At 40.3% G+C, this 18,139-nt stretch overlaps 1 protein-coding gene across 1 annotated transcript in view; it reads left to right on the forward strand.

Annotated features, from left to right (window-relative positions):
• Positions 1–11,855, forward strand: part of LOC116528030 (collagen alpha-1(I) chain-like) — a 32,108-nt gene extending 20,253 nt beyond the window's left edge. The window contains exon 2 of the mRNA XM_032245212.1: positions 11,220–11,855. The gene's annotated coding sequence lies outside the window, so the exon portion shown is untranslated. The remainder of the gene's footprint in view (positions 1–11,219) is intronic.
• The last annotated feature ends 6,284 nt before the right edge of the window (positions 11,856–18,139 follow it).

Here is an 18,139-nt window from a genome sequence, read left to right on the forward strand (position 1 = left end):
GTATTGTTTGACAAAGACAAAGGCAACACAGAGAGGAAAGTTAGGCTTTTAAAATGACAGTTCATTTATTGTACAAATCTTGTACTGAGTGCAATCTAAAGGCTTTTCACAGCCTGGCTCCTGCCTTCATTCCAAGGCTCCCTCTTGGTCACTATCTTTTTCTGTCTCTACTGTACATGTTTTGTGCTCAAGCTGTACCTGATTGTTTGTCAAACCGTTATTTGCCAGTTATTTTTTATTCTTGGATCTTGCTAGACAGTATTCTCTGTGTGTAAAATGCTCTTCTTACCTTTCTCTATTTATCAAACATCTACTAATTCTTTTCAATGATGAATTCATGTTACCTCATCTCTGAAATCCTTCCTGACTTCTCCAAATAGAATGGTTATCTTTCATTATGTGCCACCATAATATATTCAGTATAGCCTTCTGTTAGTACATTTTTAATGCTGTGATATTATAACTAATTTATTTTTATTTTCTTATCTGCTTATTTTCTATTGCAAGCTTATTAAGATTTGGGACCATACATTCTCTGTCTTTGTGACTCAAAACTGAGCATAGCTTCTAACATAGAGTAGGTGATCAGTTAGTAAATAATTTATAAGTTGAACAAATAATTGAGTAAGTTCACCATGTAAAGAATGAGATTTTCTTCCTATACTGGTCATGCGGTTTTAGACAAGGAATTAATCTTTCTATTTATCTATAAAACAAATATATATATATATATACATTTGCTCAATTGTGAAGATGTTATATTAGTCATCTTGGGTTGCTGTAACCAAATCCCATGGGCTGATTGGCTCAAACAACACTTATTTCTCACAGTTCTGGAGGCTAGTAAGTCCAACATCAAGAAGCCAATAGATTTGATTCATGATGGAGGCTCTCTTCCTAGCTTGCACATGGCTGCCTTCTCATATTCTGCAGAGAGGAAGGTCTAATATCTCTTCCTCTAGTTATAAGGGCACTAATTCCATCAAGGGGGATCTACTCTCCTAACCTCATCTAAACACAATTATTTTGCAAAGGCTCCACCTCCCAATACCATCACATTGAGGTTGGAGCTTCACATATGAATGGGAGGGTGGGAGAAAGGACAAACATTCAGTTTATAACATATCTCATAAAACATTATGAATCTGGTTAAAATCTTTTCAAAAGAAATGTTCTAACTGTGGAGCCCGGATGAATGAACAATGAATCTTGCCATAAATATGACAGCAGTGAAACAGTTTCGAGGGCTCAGAAGAAGACAAGAAAATGTGAGAAAGTTTGGAACTTCCTAAAGACTTGTTGAATGGCTTTGATAAAAATGCTGATAGTGATGTGGACAATAAGGTCCAGGCTGAGGTGGTCTCAGATGGAAGTGAGAAACTTGTAGGGAACGGTAGCAAAGATGACTCTTGTTATGTTTTAGCAAAGTAACTGGTGGCATTTTGTCCCTGCCCTAGAGATTTGTGGAACTTTGAACTTGAGAGATATGATTTAGAGTATCTGGTGGGAGAAATTTCTCAGCAGCAAAGCATTAAAGAGGTGACTTGGGTGCTGTTAAAAGCATTCCATTTTAAAAGGGAAACAACATAAACGTTTGGATAATTTGCAGCCAGTTGATGCAGCAGAAAAGAAAAACACACTTTTTGAGAAGAAATCAAGCTGGCTGCAGAAATTTGCATAAGTAACAAGAAGCCGAATGTTAATCTCCAAGACAATGGGAAAAATGTCTCCAGGGCATGGGTCTTCATGGCAGCCCCTCCCATCACAGACCCTGAAGACTAGGAGGAAAAAATAGTTTGGGCTGGGCCCAGGGTTCCTGTGCTGTGTGCAGCCTAGGGACTTGGTGCCCTGCATCCCAGCTACTCCAGCCATTGCTAAAAGGGGCCAAGGTACAGCTCTGCCCATGGTTTCAGAGGATAGAAGCCCCAAACCTCAGCAGCTTCCTTGTGGCGTTGAGCCTGCAGGTGCACAGATACCAAGACTAGGTGGGAAGCTCCACCTAGATTTCAGATGTATGGAAATGCCTGAATGCCCAGGCAAAAGTTTGCTGCAGGGGCAGGGTCTTCATGGAGAACCTCTGCTAGGGCAGTGTGGAAGGGAAATGTGGGGTCAGAGCCCCTACACAGAGTCCCTACTGGGGCACTGTCTAGTGGAGCCATGCAAAGAGGGCCACCGTCCACCAGACCCCAGAAAGGTAGATCCACTGACAGCTTGTATCATGCACCTGGAAAAGTCACAGACACTCAATGACAGCCTGTGAAAGCAGCCAGGAGGGAGGCTGCACCCTGTGAAGCCACAGGGGTGGAGCTGCCTAAGATTCTGGGAAACTATGTCTTACATCGGCCTGACCTGGATGTGAGACATGGAGTCAAAGGAGACCATTCTGGAGCTTTAAAATTTGACTGCCCCACTGAATTTTGGACTTGCATGGGCCCTGTAACCCCTTTGTTTTGGCCAGTTTCTCCCATTTGGAATGGCTGTATTTACCCAATACCTGAACCCCCATTGTATCTAGGAAGTAACTAGCTTGCTTTTGATTTTGCAGGATCATGGGCAGAAGGGACTTGCCTTATCTCAGATGAGACTTTGGACTATGGACTTTTGGGTTAATGCTGAAATGAGTTAAGACTTTGGGGGACTGTTTGGAAGGCATGATTTATTTTGAAATGTGAGAACATGAGAGAGGGGCTGGGGCAGAATGACATGGTTTGGTTGTGTCTCCACCCAAATCTCAACTTGAATTGTATCTCCCAGAATTCCCATGTTTTGTGGGAGGGAGCCAGGGAGATGTAATTGAATCACAGGGCCCTGTCTTTGCCGGGCTATTCTCTTGATAGTGAATAAGTCTCAGGAGATCTGATGGGATTCAGGGGTTTCCACTTTTGCTTCTCTCTCATTTTCTCTTGCCACTGCCGTGTGAGAAGTACCTTTTGCCTACTGCCATGATTCTGAGGCCTCTCCAGCCATGTGCAACTGCATGTCTAATTAAACCTCTTTTTCTCCCCAGTCTTGGGTCTGTCTTTATCAGCAGTATGAAAATGGACTAATACAATCTCCCTCTTCTTTGTTCTCGTTTCTATTTCATCTCTAATTTTTATGGTATTTGGGGGTGCTATTCATTGCAAGTTAGGGACTCACTCATTCTACTACTCACTGCATACCAAGGTAATCTGTCAGGGTTTGGCTTTATATAAAAAACAAATGAGTCCAGTCATGATGGCTAACACCTCTAATCCCAGCACTTTGGGAGGCCAAGGTGGGCAGACTGCCTGATGTCAGGAGTTCAAGACCAGTCTGGCCAACATGGTGAAACCCAATCTCTTCTAAAAATACAAAAGGTTAGCTGGGCATGGTGGCATGCACTTGTAATCCCAGCTGCTCAGGCGGCGGAGGCAGGGGAATTGCTTGAATCAGGGAGGTGGAGGTTGCAGTGAGCTGAGATCGCATCACTGTACTCCAGCCTGGGCGACAGAGTGAGACTCCGCCAAAAAAAAAAAAAAAAAAAAAAGAAAAAAAGGAATCCCTAGAACATACAAATTAAGATTATTCAATAAAGGGAGGCAGTCATTACCCTTTAACCTCTGAAAGAAAACTACAGGTAAGCATCAAACTAACCCTGAGATAGGAAAGAGTAGAAATTCCCACACTCAGTAAATTGTAGGACATTAGGTAATTATTGGTGGGGAGTATATTTGAATGGGGAACTGAATTTCAACTGACTTTTATCCTTTAAGATGGTGCTTCTATTTTCTCAAGATAGAAGATTATGAAAATTGCATCTGAACAGCAAGTTGTATTAGCATAAATTCTAGAAGAAACTGAGAAAGCAAGGCTAGCTTGAAGAAAATTTATGCCCCTCACATTTCCCTTCTGAATTAGAGAATAGAATTGAATAGCAAAATTGTAACCTACCTTTCAGAGATATATTGCATAGTAAAGTATATTTTGCGAACTTTTATACCTTCTTATTTTTCTATTGCCCTATTTTAAAATCTATCTTGAATTTAATTTTATCTTATTAATTGTATGTGTCTCTGTTTATTTATGAATAATATTGTATTCTTTTTGGTATCAGATGAGAACCCAATACACACAAATACATACTGATACATACAGAGATGTTTATACTGCCTCTTACATCAGTCGGAAAAGAGAGAGTTCCAAGAATTCCTGTGTTGGGGGCTTAAAACCAAATATTTTTAATTTTTTTCTATTTGAAAGAAGCTAGAAAACACGTATTACATATTTTTTTTGTATCTTATCTGTTTTAGACCCAAATCTCCTGTTATTGAAAGAGTAAGTTGTATCTTTGTCTACTGCCTCTTCTTCTGATAGACGTAATATAAGACAAAACCCAGTAGCAGCCTGCTGTTTATTTTCAACACAGAAATGGCCTTACTTCAACTCTTATTGGTCTAACTCTGTCCTTCCTTTTTGCCAATATAAAGTCTTTGGTCTTATCCCTCATCTCACTGCCTTAATATCTATTTCTTGAGGTGTTTCATCCACTGTCAAAGTCCCTAGTCAGTGATTGTTCTTAGGTATGAGTACTCTCTTCCATCCTAATCCATGTTATCCCAGTTATCTTCCAAAAGGCAGCCTCTACTTCTATAGCAGCACAAAGGTTTCCTCCCCTCTTCTTGATGGTGAACCCAGAGAACCCTGTTGTCTCTGTGGCCCTAGGCTTCCACTTACCCTGCCCTTAGCTCTGTGGCAGTGGAAAGGGTATGCTAGCAAAAGAGAGCAGGAGTGATCCACCACATCCAGTCATCCTAGGGGATTTGTTCCAGGACCCTTCACAGCCACCCCAGATACCAAAATCCCCAGATGCTCAAGTCTCTGAAATAAAACGGCTTAGCCTATAACCTATGCACATCCTCCTGTACACTTTAAGACATCTCTGGATTAATATCTAGTGCAATGTAAATCTTAAGAAAATAGTTGTTATACAGTGGTGTTTAGCAATAATAACAAGCAAAAAAGTCACATGTTCAATACAGACACAACCATCCATTTTCTTTTCCTGAATATTTTTGATCCATTGTTGGTTGAAGCTATGATGTGGAACCTGTGGATAAGGAGGGCTGACTGTATAGTTATGTCACATTTTTAACTGCCAATGCACAGAGGCACAGAATGGAAGAGAGAAAAATGGAGACAAGAATAAAGATGAGGCCTGCGTGGTGGCTCATGCCTGCTATCCCAGCACTTTGGGAGGTGGAGGCGGAAGGATCACTTGAGCCCAGGAGTATAAGACTAGCTTGGTAAACATAGTGAGATCCCATGTCTGTTTAAAAAAATTTTTTTTTTTTTCTTTTTGAGACAGAGTGTCGCTCTGTTGCTCAGGCTGGAGTGCAGTGGCACAATCTTGGCTCACTGCAACCTTTACCTTTTGGGTTCGAGCAGTCCTCCTGTCTCAGCCTACTGAGTAGCTGGGACTATAGGCGCTGGCCACCACTTCTGGCTATTTTTTGTGTTTTTAATAGAGGTGGGGTTTCACCACGTTGGCCAGGCTGGTCTTGAACTCCTGACCTCAAATGATCCACTTACCTCAGCCTCCCAAAGTGCTGGGGTTACAGGTGTGAGCCACTGTACCAGGCCAGATTTTTTTTTTTTTAAAAGAATGAAGATGAATAGGAAGGGAGGTGCCATTCACTTCAGCAGAAACATCCTTCTATTTCCCTTGTAATACAAACATTCCCACCTCTGTGACTTTCTCAGGAGAGGGATACTGAAGATGTTAAAGTTTAAAACAAGACATTAAAAGAAAATCAGGACAGTTTAATCCTATCTGTTAGAGATGGTCAAACAACTCCAAAGAAGTGATGACTTAACATATTTCTAGATCCAGGTAGTGGCCGACTGGAGCCAGCATCCTCCCAGTTACCTGGGCTACCAACCAAAGTGACTGAACCCTTGCTTGAGATTGCCAGCATTTGTGATTCCATCACTGTGCATAAATTCAAGATAGGATCCTAATTGCTATGGGTTATAAAATGGACTCTGTGCCCCCCGAAAACTTGGCATACTTAGATGGAAATGGAAAAATAGTATTCTAAAACATTCTGTTGCCTTATTATTTGTACCCCTAGGAAGGTGTGATTAATGTGGAACAGAATGGCAAAGAAAGGCTCTATTGAAGGGGTGAGCCTCGAGCTGCACCTGGGTGGAAGTGTGGGTGGCCATGGGAGTTCTGGGCCACTCATCAATCCCATGTCTGCCACACACACACACACCTGACAGTAGGAAAAGCAGCATTTTGGAAAAGGGGAAGGTATCAACTCAGGTATGTGTGGAGGTGGTAGAAGGTGTTATTACCTGGAACAGCCTTCACCCTTTAGGCCCAAATCAACCTCCACCTCCACCGGGACGTTTTTGCACAATTTGTTTCTTTGACAAACTCACCAGAGCACATGCAGATTTGGTCCTCAATCAGAAACATATTTTCTATTTCTAGTTCCTAAAGGAAATGCGAGTTTTGTACTTGGCAGAAGCTATAGCACCATCTTGTGGACATGAATGCATTGGATCACAAGCTTGCTCTGAAGATTTCAGTCATCTTTAAAAAAAAAGTCAATCTTGATATGCCTTCTTAGCTCTAAATCACTCTTGGAATGCACAATCTATTAGTAGCAAAAGACTTCTTATATGTTCTAATTCTATGAGAGTGGAGTTAGCATTATCCACCAGTGGCAGCTATCTTTCTGTTTTGCTTTTGGGATAGGGTCTCATTCTCTCACCCAGACTGGAGTGCGGTGGTGTGATCATAGCTCACTGCAGCCTTGAACTCCCAGACTCAAGCAGTTCTCCTGAGTCAGCCTCCCGAGTGGCATAGTGTGCCACTATACCTGGCTGATTTTTTTTACAGATGGGATCTCTCTATGTTGCCCAGGCCGGCATAGGCAGCTTTCTTTTTTTTAGAATAATTACCATACTTAGGATCCTATATTCTCCCCAGCTCAGACTCATTTCTTTTAGGATGTGTGTCCTCAGGTTTGGATTTTAACCATGTCCCAAGGCATCCTGGCTTCTTTGAAGTTAACACAGTCACTGTAAGCCCCTAACAAAATAAAGGAACAATCACTGGGTGCTAATGTTCTTTTCTGTCTCCACTGGTGAATCAGACATCTCTCTTCTTAAGCAATAGAGTCCATTGACACAGGGCTTGGGAAAAGGAGGTCCCTTCATTATTAAGAACCTAAAGCATTTGATTGGGAGCTCACAGAAGAACTGGAAAAGAGGCTGAGACAGGAGGATCACTTGAATCCAGGAGTTCCAGGTTGCAATGAACTGCAATCACACCACTACACTCTAGCCTGGGTGATGGAGCAAGACCCCGTCTCAAAAAAAAAAAAAAAAAAGTCCCTGGAAAAAGGTTTTCTTTAGAATCATGCAGTCATTGAATCATTTAATAGTGAGTCATTTAAATGGCAGTAGTATACCCTCCAGTGGAGGAAAAAAAATGTCCAAGGTTCTCAATTTCTTATCCCTAGTTTGATCTGCATCAAACATGGAATTGATGTGAAGTTTTGGGGATTCACTAGGCTCCTCTCTGAACAGCTTCAGCCTTGATTAGAATATGAGGCTGGTGTGAATTTTGCAAATATTAAAAATCTGTGTTTTTCTTCAAAAATATTTTGAAAAAGTTACACATTGACATGCTTCAAAAGCTAAAAGTACTGAAGTTAAATCTCTCCCTCCACACATTTCCCGGCTATCCAACTATCTTCCCTCAAGGCACCAATATTATAAGTTGTTGGTGAAATGCTTCTGAAAATATTTTGGACTTATAGGAAATATGTTACTTCAATGATAGTCCACAAAATATTTCAAAACTTGCATATTTCACTTAAGTATATAGGTTGAAGATTGTTCTATACTAGTACACAAAGAGCTTCCTTATTTATTTTTCAGCTGTACAAGATTTTATGAATGGGTGTAGTCTCCTATTGAGGTTTTTTCCAGTACTTTGGCAGTACAAACAATGCTGCAGTGAATAACCTTTACATCTGTTGCTTAGCACACATGCCATTGTACCTGTGGGATATATTCCTGGAAGTAGAATTGCTGTGTCAAATGGTGCATTTGTAATTGTGGGAGACTTTGGTAAACTGTTCTCCATGGAGGTCATTTATACCAAATACAGCAATGTATGACACTCCATGCCCTCACTAACTATATGTTTTTTAAAACCTTTTTTTTTTTTTTTTTTTGAAACAAGGTCTCACTCTCTTACCCAGGCTGGAGTGCAGTGGTGTAATTACAGCTCACTGCAGCCTCGACTTCCCAGGCTCAAGTAATCCTCCCTACTCAGCCTCCCAAAGGCAAGCACCACCATGCATGGTTATTTTTTACTTTTTGTAAACAGAGTCTCCCTATGTTGCCCAGGTAATCTTGATCTCCTGGGCTCAAGTGATCCTCCCACTTCAGCCTCCCAAAGTGCTAAAATTACAGGCATGAGCCACCACATCCAACGTTGAAAACTTTTTGACTTTGCTAATGTGATAGGTGAAAGATTATATTTCAGTGGTTATGGCTGTCATTTTTGCAGTGTCCTTTTTATGAATTTGGTTATAGGAACCCCAATTTTTCCTGATACCTGGTCACCTAGTCAGTTTTCTTTCTCCAGAGCTATTTTGGCAAATATATTAATTTAAAAAAAAATGAAGTTTTATGAATGGATATCAAATTTCAATCGGCGTTCACAATTTTTTTTTGTTCTCCCTTCCCTACTTATCCCCAGTAGTGGACTTGCCATGAAGCTAGAAAAGCTTAAGCTTAGACCCCCTTCCAAGAGCCCCTTCCAAAGTTCTGAACTAGTTTTGTACTCATAAATTCTTTTTCTTAAAGAAGCTGCCCCAAATTGTATAACTTCAGGCCTAGATATGCCTCTGCTTGTCACCGTCTTCCCTGTTTTCAACCTCTCTCTTCTTAGTTTCTTCTGTATTCCTCTAGAATGACTTTACGCATTTATAAGCACATCCAGGTAGAGCTTATCCACCCACTTTTTTTTTCTTGCCTTTCTGAATGGATCTTGGAGATTTTTCTATATAAGATCCAGAAACCATCCATACTGTTTACTGTTTGTTGATATTTTCGTGGCATTTCATTGTATGAAGACACTGGTCTTTACTTAATCAGTCCTGTATTGGTGGAACTTAGTGGGCATTTGTTTTGTTTGTTTTTTGCATTAAAAAAAGCTCCTGGAAGGTTTCAGAGACTTAAGTGGCAGCTAAAAGCCTGGTTTGATTGTAGGTTTCAGAAGAGATAAGGCTTAAAATACATGAAATTGTTGGGGGAGCCCTAGCCTCCCTTTTTCCACACCCTCTTCAGGTATCTAGGACTCTAAGTCTTATAAAACAGGACCCTTATTACCTGCTAGTCACAACCTAGCTATATGAACACATACATCTGCATGGGAAGTTTATCTGTGATTGTGAAACCAAAGACTGTCTTGCTAAAGACATTCTGAATATCTGAAGGCAGGAGGGAGAGATAATTGTAAGGCTTTGGGTGCCTCTAAAATCCTATTGGATAATTGTTGGCTTCAAAAAGGACAAATACCTTCTGAGATCATGTTGTTCTGTCAGTGGCATTGCTACAGCCTGCTAACTGACTTTTACCGCCAACATGCTAACATTTTGTTTTGCCATATCTGATGGGGAAGTGTTGAGCCACCCAGCCATGGAGTACTGGATGTCTTCTGCAAGCCGGAAAAGTCTATTACTTAGTATTTTAACCCTTCATCCACTTAATTTTTTTTAATATATATATATATATATATTTTTTTTTTTTTTTTTTTTTTTGAGACAGAGTCTCCCTCTGTCACCCAGGCTGGAGTCCAGTGGTGTAATCTCGGCTCACAGCAACCTCCGTCTCTCAGGTTCAAGTGATTTCTCTGCCTCAGCCTCCCAAGTAGCTGCTATTAAAGGAATGCACTACCACGCCCAACTAACTTTTGTATTTTTAGTAGAGATGGAGTGTCACCACGTTAGCAAGGCTGGTCTGGAACTCCTGCCCTCAAATGATCCACCCGCCTTGGCCTCCGAAAGTGCTGGGATTACAGGCATGAGCCACCATGACTGGCCTTTCATCCGCTTTAGTCATCATCACTTCCTTTCTTTCCTTCCAGTTCCATGCAGACACCATGGGAACCCCATTTTGGATAGCTGGAAATTCAGCCTTTTTATTCTCTTTATCCCCTTAAAGAGATAAAGATCCCCACTTTTGGGAACCCGCTTTTTGGGAAGAAAGCATAATATACCTGTCCGATTTGGTTACCTCAAATCCAATCCTGTTGCCCAGTATTACCTTTTGTTCTTATGTCATTCTTTGGCTCTTCCCTAGAACTCTCTTCCTTGGGACTAAATTGTAGTGGGTTTTAGTTTAAGGGACCACATTCATTTTTTTAAATTCAATATTTGTGGGTACATAGTAGGTATATATCCTTCATTTCTTTTATAAGGAATCAGGTAAATAATACACAGAGAAAGTAAGGAAGGAAAAAACAAAGGCGAGAGAAGAGAATAGATGGATCTTAATGCTTATGATTAAGAATAACTTTTAGTAGTTCTTTTTAGCTTACAAAGTTCTATGTATATTACCCTTTGCGAAGCTCGCATTTCCTTGAAATAGATAGGGTGGTGTCTTATCGCCATTTTATAGACAGGGAAGCAAAACAAGGATAAGGCTAATCATGGCACACCTGAATTCAGGCTGATAGGATTTCCCAACATCTTGAGGCGTGATGGTTCAGGGCTGACTTTGTCTGGGTCCCTCAGAAGGTGATCAGGGGCAGTAGCAGTTTCAGAATTTTGGTACTGAAATGGGGGATAGGAGATTTGTCTTGAAGCTCTATTTGGATTGTATTTCAGATAAAATTGAAAAAAAAATCTATTGTCTGTATCTATGGAGGTGCTGATGATGGAGATCTGTGGAGGAGGCGGAAGTCTCTTGGTTCCTCCTCTTCTTTTGAGTTTTCCTATTGGCCGGAAGAGGCAGAGAGCTGGAAACTCAGAACCTCTGTTTCCCTGTGGGACAGGCTGCTAGATGTTTATCAAAAGTGTTCCTCTTATGCCGAGTACATGGACCACATTTATCAGAATCACTTGCATTTTTATGGCAATGTGACCAAGTTTTAGCCAATGGGATGTGAGCAGAAATGAAGAGTCCAATTTTGGGCCAGGCCACTGAAACTTTCATGCTTTCTCTCCTTTCAGCACACATGACAATCAGGGAACCATGTGGAAATCATCCATGAGGTATAAGGACACTGGGTCCCTGAATCACCAATTGATGGCATGATGTCTGCTGGTCAGGAAAATCTCCTCTGAACAAGGAATGAACATTGGTTTACTGTAAAATTTTCAAATAATGTAGTATTCTTTCCCATGGTTCAATCTACATTTTGAGAGGTCTCTTCTTTAACTCTTTAATGTGTATTATTTTAAACGTTTTTTCATACTCTAGTATTTGTCTCTATGTATATTCTCACACACACACATATCTAGGTAGGTTTTCAAGTGAATGAGAAAGCACAGTATCAATATAACTTTGTTTTCTCACTTAACATTTAATGAAAATTTTGCTTATGGTTAATATTAGTTTATATGTAAATTGTATATTAATATCAAACTATTAGATGCTAATATATTAATAAAACGTATTTATATTAAGAGTTGCAAAACACTTCATGGTATATATTTGCAATGTTTTATTTAATAACCTCATTATTGATATTAGGTTATTTATCAATATTACAAATATTGCTTCTGCTTAAAACATATTTACATGTATATATTTATGCATATGGAAATATTTCTGTAGGATATGTTCTTAGAATTGGAATTGCTGCATCAAAAGGTGTGCAAATTTTATTTTTTGAGGCAGGACACAGTGGCTCATGCCTGTAATCCCAGCACTTTGGGAAACTGAGGAGAGAGACAGCTTGAGCCCAGGAATTCAATACCAGCCTGAGCAACACAGTGAGACCCTATCTCTACCACCAGGAATTCAACACCAGCCTGAGCAACACAGTGAGACCCTATCTCTACCAAACAACAACAACAAAATTAGCTAGGCATGGTGGCTTGCACCTGTAGTCCTAGCTACTCAGGAGGCTGAAGTCGGAGGATATCTTGAGCTCAGGATTCTGAGGCTGCAGTGAGCTATGATTGCATCACTGTACTCCAGTCTGGGCAATAGAGTGAAACCCTGTCTCTGAAAAATCAAAACAAAACAAAAAATTTAGTTTTTGAAGAGATAGGACCAAATTTCCCCCAAATCTATTAAGACTGTGGGGAAATATCCACTTGCCTACATGTTTAACGATGCTAGAAAGTATCCAGCTTTTCATTTTTGTCCATTTAATGGGCAAACAGTGGTATCTTGTGCTTTAAAATATATTACTTACTAGAGAAGCTATACATCTTTGATTATATTTATTATTGTCTACTGTTAATAGTTCATTTGTCTCTACTTTTATCTATTATTTTTTCCAATACAAAACTGATTTGCATATTATTGTTTTGTTATATATATGAGGGACCACATTAGCTATATTTTTATCATTTTCTTAAAGCTGCTTTTATTTTGTGTGTATGTGGTAAAGATGGTGGCCTTTTAAAGTGTGTATTTTTGTTTGTTTGTTTTTTTGCCACGTGCAGTGGCTCATGCCTATAATCCCAGCACTTGGGGAGGTCAAGGCAGGTGGATCACCTGAGGTCACGCATTTGACACCAGCCTGGCCAACATAGTGAAACCCCATCTCTATTAAAAATATGAACAATTAGCCGGGCATGGTGGCAGGCACCTGTAATTCCAGGTACTCAGGAGACTGAGGCAGGAGCATCGCTTGAATGCGAGAGGCAGAGGTTGCAGTGAGCCAAGATCGTGCCATTGCACTCCAGCCTGGGCAACGAGAGCAAAACTCCATCTCAAATAAAATAAAAGTTTTATTTTTTTAATTGACAAAATTGTACACAGTAGATGTACCATGTATGAAATGATGTTTTGAAATGTATGTACATTGTGGCATGGCTAAATTGGGCAAATTACCATATGAATTATCTAACATACTTGTCATTTATGTGGTGAGAACACTTCAAGTCTACTTTCTTAACATTTTTCACAAATGCAATATATTAACTGTCATTACCAAGTTGTACAAGAGATCTCAAGGCTGATTTTCTTGAACCTTACCTAGCTGTTCACAGAAAAAGATTCTGTAAGTCCAGGCTAGAGGGAGGCCGTATGATCAGTGGTTATGGGCATGGTCTTTGGAGTCAGGCTGACCTGGATTAGATTCCAGGTTATGTCAGATACTTGCTGTGTGACCATAGAAAACTTTCTTACTATCTCTGTACCTCTATCTCTTTTTTTCTTTTTGTTAAAAAAAATAATAAAAGTACTAATTCGTAGAAGTGTTATGAAGTTTAGACAGGATAATGATGCATGTACCTTAGCATAATACTTGACATTTAATAAGCTCTCAACAAATACTAGCTCTTACAGGACAGGTGCTGTGGCTCATGCCTGTAATCCCAGCACTTTGGGAGGCCGAGGCAGGCGGATCACAAGGTCAGGAGTTTGAGACCAGCCTGGCCAACGTAGTGAATCCCCGTCTCTACTAAATATACAAAAATTAACCAGGCGTGGTGGCACAGATCTGTAATCCCAGCTACTCAGGAGGCTGAGGCAGGAGAATCCCTTGAACCCTCGAGGCGGAGGTTGCAGTAAGCGAAGATCACACCACTGCACTCCAGCCTGGGTGACAGAGTGAGACTCTGTCTCAGGAAAAAAAAAAAAAAAAAAAAAAAGTTTATCTACAATGTGGGTAATATGGCTACAAAACTAGACATTTAAGTTTTAAGTCTAGATCCTGGAACCTTTTCCAGTAAAAGTTATTCCTAGTAATATCCTTTCCTTAGAGTGGGCATTTCATGTTAACTTTTAGCCAGTCTTATGAAATTTCTATTTCCCAGAACACTAAAATAGTCGAGTAATTAATCAATTCAGTACATACTATTTTTTTTTTTCTTTATTTGAGACAGTCTCCCTCTGTCGCCCAGGCTGAAATGCAGTGGTATGATCTCGGCTCAGTGCAACCTCTGCCTTTCAGGATCATGCGATTCTTGTGCCTCAGCCTCCTGAGTAGCTGGAATTACAGGCGTGTGCTACCATGCCTGGCTAGTTTTTGTATTTTTAATAGAGACAGGGTTCACCATATTGGCCAGGCTGATCTCAAACTCCTGGCCTCAAGTGATCCTTCTGCTTCAGCCTCCCAAAGTGCTGGGATTATAGTCATGAACCATTCTTCCTGGCTAGTATGTATTTTTGGGTTTCTACTATATTTAAGGTCTGAGAGATTGTTAGCTGCAGAAGTCTATTTCATTTTCTCTGTTTGGAATTTATTTTATACTCCTTTAATAAAAATGAAAATCCAAATCAATATGAAATGTGAATAAACTAATAACAGGGAATTAGAAAATAAGAGGGGACCTAAATTTGTCCAGTTCAATTCTTTATTTTATAGGTGTGGAAATTGAAGCCCAGAGTAGTTAAGCAACTTTTCTAAGGTCACACAGTGAGTAAGTGGGTGAACTGGCATGAAAGCCCAGGTATTGTCATGCTGAGCCAGTGTTCTGTTGACTAAAGCATACTATGTTCAGTGGTTCACCTCTTCTTTTGGCACAACATGATTTCAAAAATTAAAAACAGAGAAACACAGGTTTGAAAAACACAGATAAAAATGAGCCAATGCTATTTAAAATTTATGAAGAAAGCAAGGGATGTAAGATATTTCTCTGCTGGTTGCGAAAACATCAGAGCTGTGAAGTCTAATGAGACAGCATTCCAAATGTCTTTCCTCTTTGCCTGTTCTCAAGAACCTATATTTAACAATGATACTCTACACACACAGCAAACAGTAAACGCCAGTCCTACAGGTCGGCGGTTGGCAGTCCCTGGTCCACATGCCAAAGATGCTGCAGCTGCCAATTTCAGGCGGCAAAGAAACTGACTGCAACATACAAATTCCCATCCCTATCATTTCCAGTAGTTATTGCCTACAATTGTCTCCACCCTCTCGTCAGAGTTTTCAAGAGCAACACCCTAACATGACTTCCTTTGTAGCACCAGTATTGTCCTGGCCTTCTGGAATCACAGGTTCTGTCATTTGTCATACTCCTGTGAGAAGGCAATGACTATGGACCCCTATGATAAAACATAAATAAGCGTTCCAGCATCTTTAATAGTAATTGCTAAATTTCTACCCAAAATTGTTTCTTTTTCTCTCTGTGATCCTAGAACAATGGCACGTTCTTGATTATTAATATCCACTGCATAAGACTATGCTAAAAAGACGAATTGGACTAATCAAATGCATGAGATATCCAAACTTAAAAGAATAGGCTGGGCGCAGTGGCTCACACCTGTAATCCCAGCACTTTGGGAGGCCCACGTGGGTGGATCCCTGAGGTCAGGAGTTCAAGACCAGCCTGGGCAACATGGTGAAACCCTCTCTCTACTAAAAATACACAAATTAGCCAGGCGTGGTTGTGCATGCCTGTAGTTTCAACTACTCAGGAGGCTGAGGCAGGTGAATCGCTTGAACCTGGGAGACAGAAGTTGCAGTGAGCCAAGATTGGGCCAGTTCACTCCAGACTGGGTGACAGAGTAAGACTCTGTCTGAAAAAAAAAAAAAAAAAAAGAATAAAGGGTAACACATCCCTGGGCCTATATGATGTGAGTAGAAATTTGAACACAGTGAATACTATGAACATGCCTGTTGCCAGCCATTTAAGAGATGAACATCAGGAGGTCTTCTACAAGGGAGTGGCTCAGAGTTTATTTATAGCCAGACTGCCTGGTCTGGAATCATGTTTCTACCACTGAATAATTTAGTGACCTTGGATAAATTAATTAATTTCACTAAACTTTATTTTCTCCATTTAATGTTAGGATAGCATTAGTACCTAACTCTACAGATTTGATGGAAGAATTATATTAAAGCATTTTATGCAGTGCTGACCACATAGTAAGTGCTCAATAATTATCAGCTACAATTAAATTTCTACTGTACTATAACCTAAAATTAGAGGGATTTAAAGAAGGTTAGAAATCAGAAGATGGCTCAACACTGCAAACTTAGAAATGAGGTCAACAAATAGTTAAAGTGTCCTTATGTATTCCATATGTTTTTTCTGTGAGTAGTCACTCTGTGCTAGGAATGTATAGGTCTAAAGAGATGAACCAATGCTTGTCCTTACCTTTGTGGAGAGATGAATGAAACATAATTGAGACATGTACTGTAAACACCAGGTGGAGGATTACAAAAAGTTGGAAACCAAAACCCAGATCTGAATTCCTTGCCCTTGGGAGAAGTCTCCTGTTTTTAACAAGTGAATGGGCTAGGACCAGGTTCAAAGAGAGAGAGGCTCCCCAGAAGCCTTTGCCAACTGACTCACAGAGGTTCCCTGAGTCTGGGCCACAGCTCCTGCTCCTGTCAGGCTGTGCCCTCCAAGTCTGAGGGGCCTCCTGTGCCTCTAGAAGGGACATGGGGAAGCCACGAGGGCAAAGGTCTAGGTGACCTACCAGCACTAATGCTATTTCTGTCTAAAGAGCAATTTTGGTTTCCGATCAGAAAGTTTCCTCAACAGGATTAAAATAACTTCTGACGTCATGGTAATAATAACAGTTTATCTTATGTTCACATAGCACTTTTAAGTCTTCAAAAATGTGTCCATTTGCATCTTCCTTGTGGTTTTCAGTGGCACTCTGGGTTATCCTAAACAGCTTTCATATGCATAATTTACAGATGAAGGACTGAAGCTTGGGCAGTTTAAGGGACTTCTCTGGAAAGAACACAGCTAACAAATGGTAGACCTGGAACGAGACCCAGGATCTCAGGTACGTGCCTTATATATTTAAGGGCTAGGCAGCGTCTTGGGCTTCCTGAATGCCTGGGCCAATCCTAAGAGAGCGCTAACACACAGAATTTAAGGTCCATACACGCAACTTCCTGAGCAGCATTTCTGCACACCATGATTTCCTGCTGCTCCTCTCTTCCCTTGAGACCTACCCCTGGAATTAGAGCTCTTCACTTTTGTCCTGCCATTTGACTGTATCCACTTCCAGTGTTGGTTGCAATGCAATATGCAGCATCTGTCATGAAACTAAACTACCATTAAAAAACTGTATTCAGCAGTAATGGAATTGTAAATTGTATATCTAGTTAGGTAATTTTAAAAAATTAAACTAATTAATTATTTTATCATTATTACTTTTTTGGAGACAAGGCCTTACTCTGTCACCCAGGCTGGAATGCAGTGGCACAATCACAGCTCCCTGCAGCCTCAAAATCCTCAAGTGATCCTCCTACCTCAGCCTCCTGATGAGCTTGGGCTGCAGGCCCATGTTGCCACACCTGGCTAGATAACTTACAGAAACACTTTCTAATGTTCTTCATTTGATGAATCATCAACTTCAAACTGCAGTGTCAACCTCTTTAATCCAGTTTTCGGTTTCACCGTCCTGCCCATCAAGAAAGAGGCTCCTCCTCCATCTCTGACCCTTAAAGTCACAGTCCCTTCTTGCTACCTACCTCATCTGGTTTCACATACCAGTATAAAAAACGCTGGGTTTTTTTGTTTGTTTGTTTTGTTTTGTTTTGTTTTGTTTACAGTTTTAAATACCAAATGCCTATCTCTGACTAGAGATGGAACATTGCTTTTTATCTCTCCTCCTCTTTCTTCTCCTTTGGAAATTTCACAGTCTCTTTGGTTTTTATATAATGGTTATGATTATGGGTTCTTCAGTCATATTGCCTAAGTTTGATTCTGGACTAGGTACTTATTAGCTGGGAGCATTGGTTAAATTATATAATCTCTCTGTAGCTCTGTTTTCTCACTCAAAAATAGTAATAATAGTGTCTACCTGATAGGGTTTTTATGAGGACTTAAAGAGCTTATACTTGTAACGTTCTTGGAATAGTACTTCACGAAGCACTCGGGGTGTGTGTGTGTGTGTGTGCGTGTGTGCGTGTGCGCATGAGTATGTGAGTGTTGTATGTGAACTAGAGATGTCTTTTTTCTGAATCTCACCACGCAGAACCAAGTATAGTTCTAAACTAACTCTCAGA

This window comes from Sapajus apella, unplaced genomic scaffold (genome assembly GCF_009761245.1).
Source record: "Sapajus apella isolate SASKATOON/1434 unplaced genomic scaffold, GSC_monkey_1.0 scaffold56, whole genome shotgun sequence".
Taxonomy (NCBI): domain Eukaryota; kingdom Metazoa; phylum Chordata; class Mammalia; order Primates; family Cebidae; genus Sapajus; species Sapajus apella.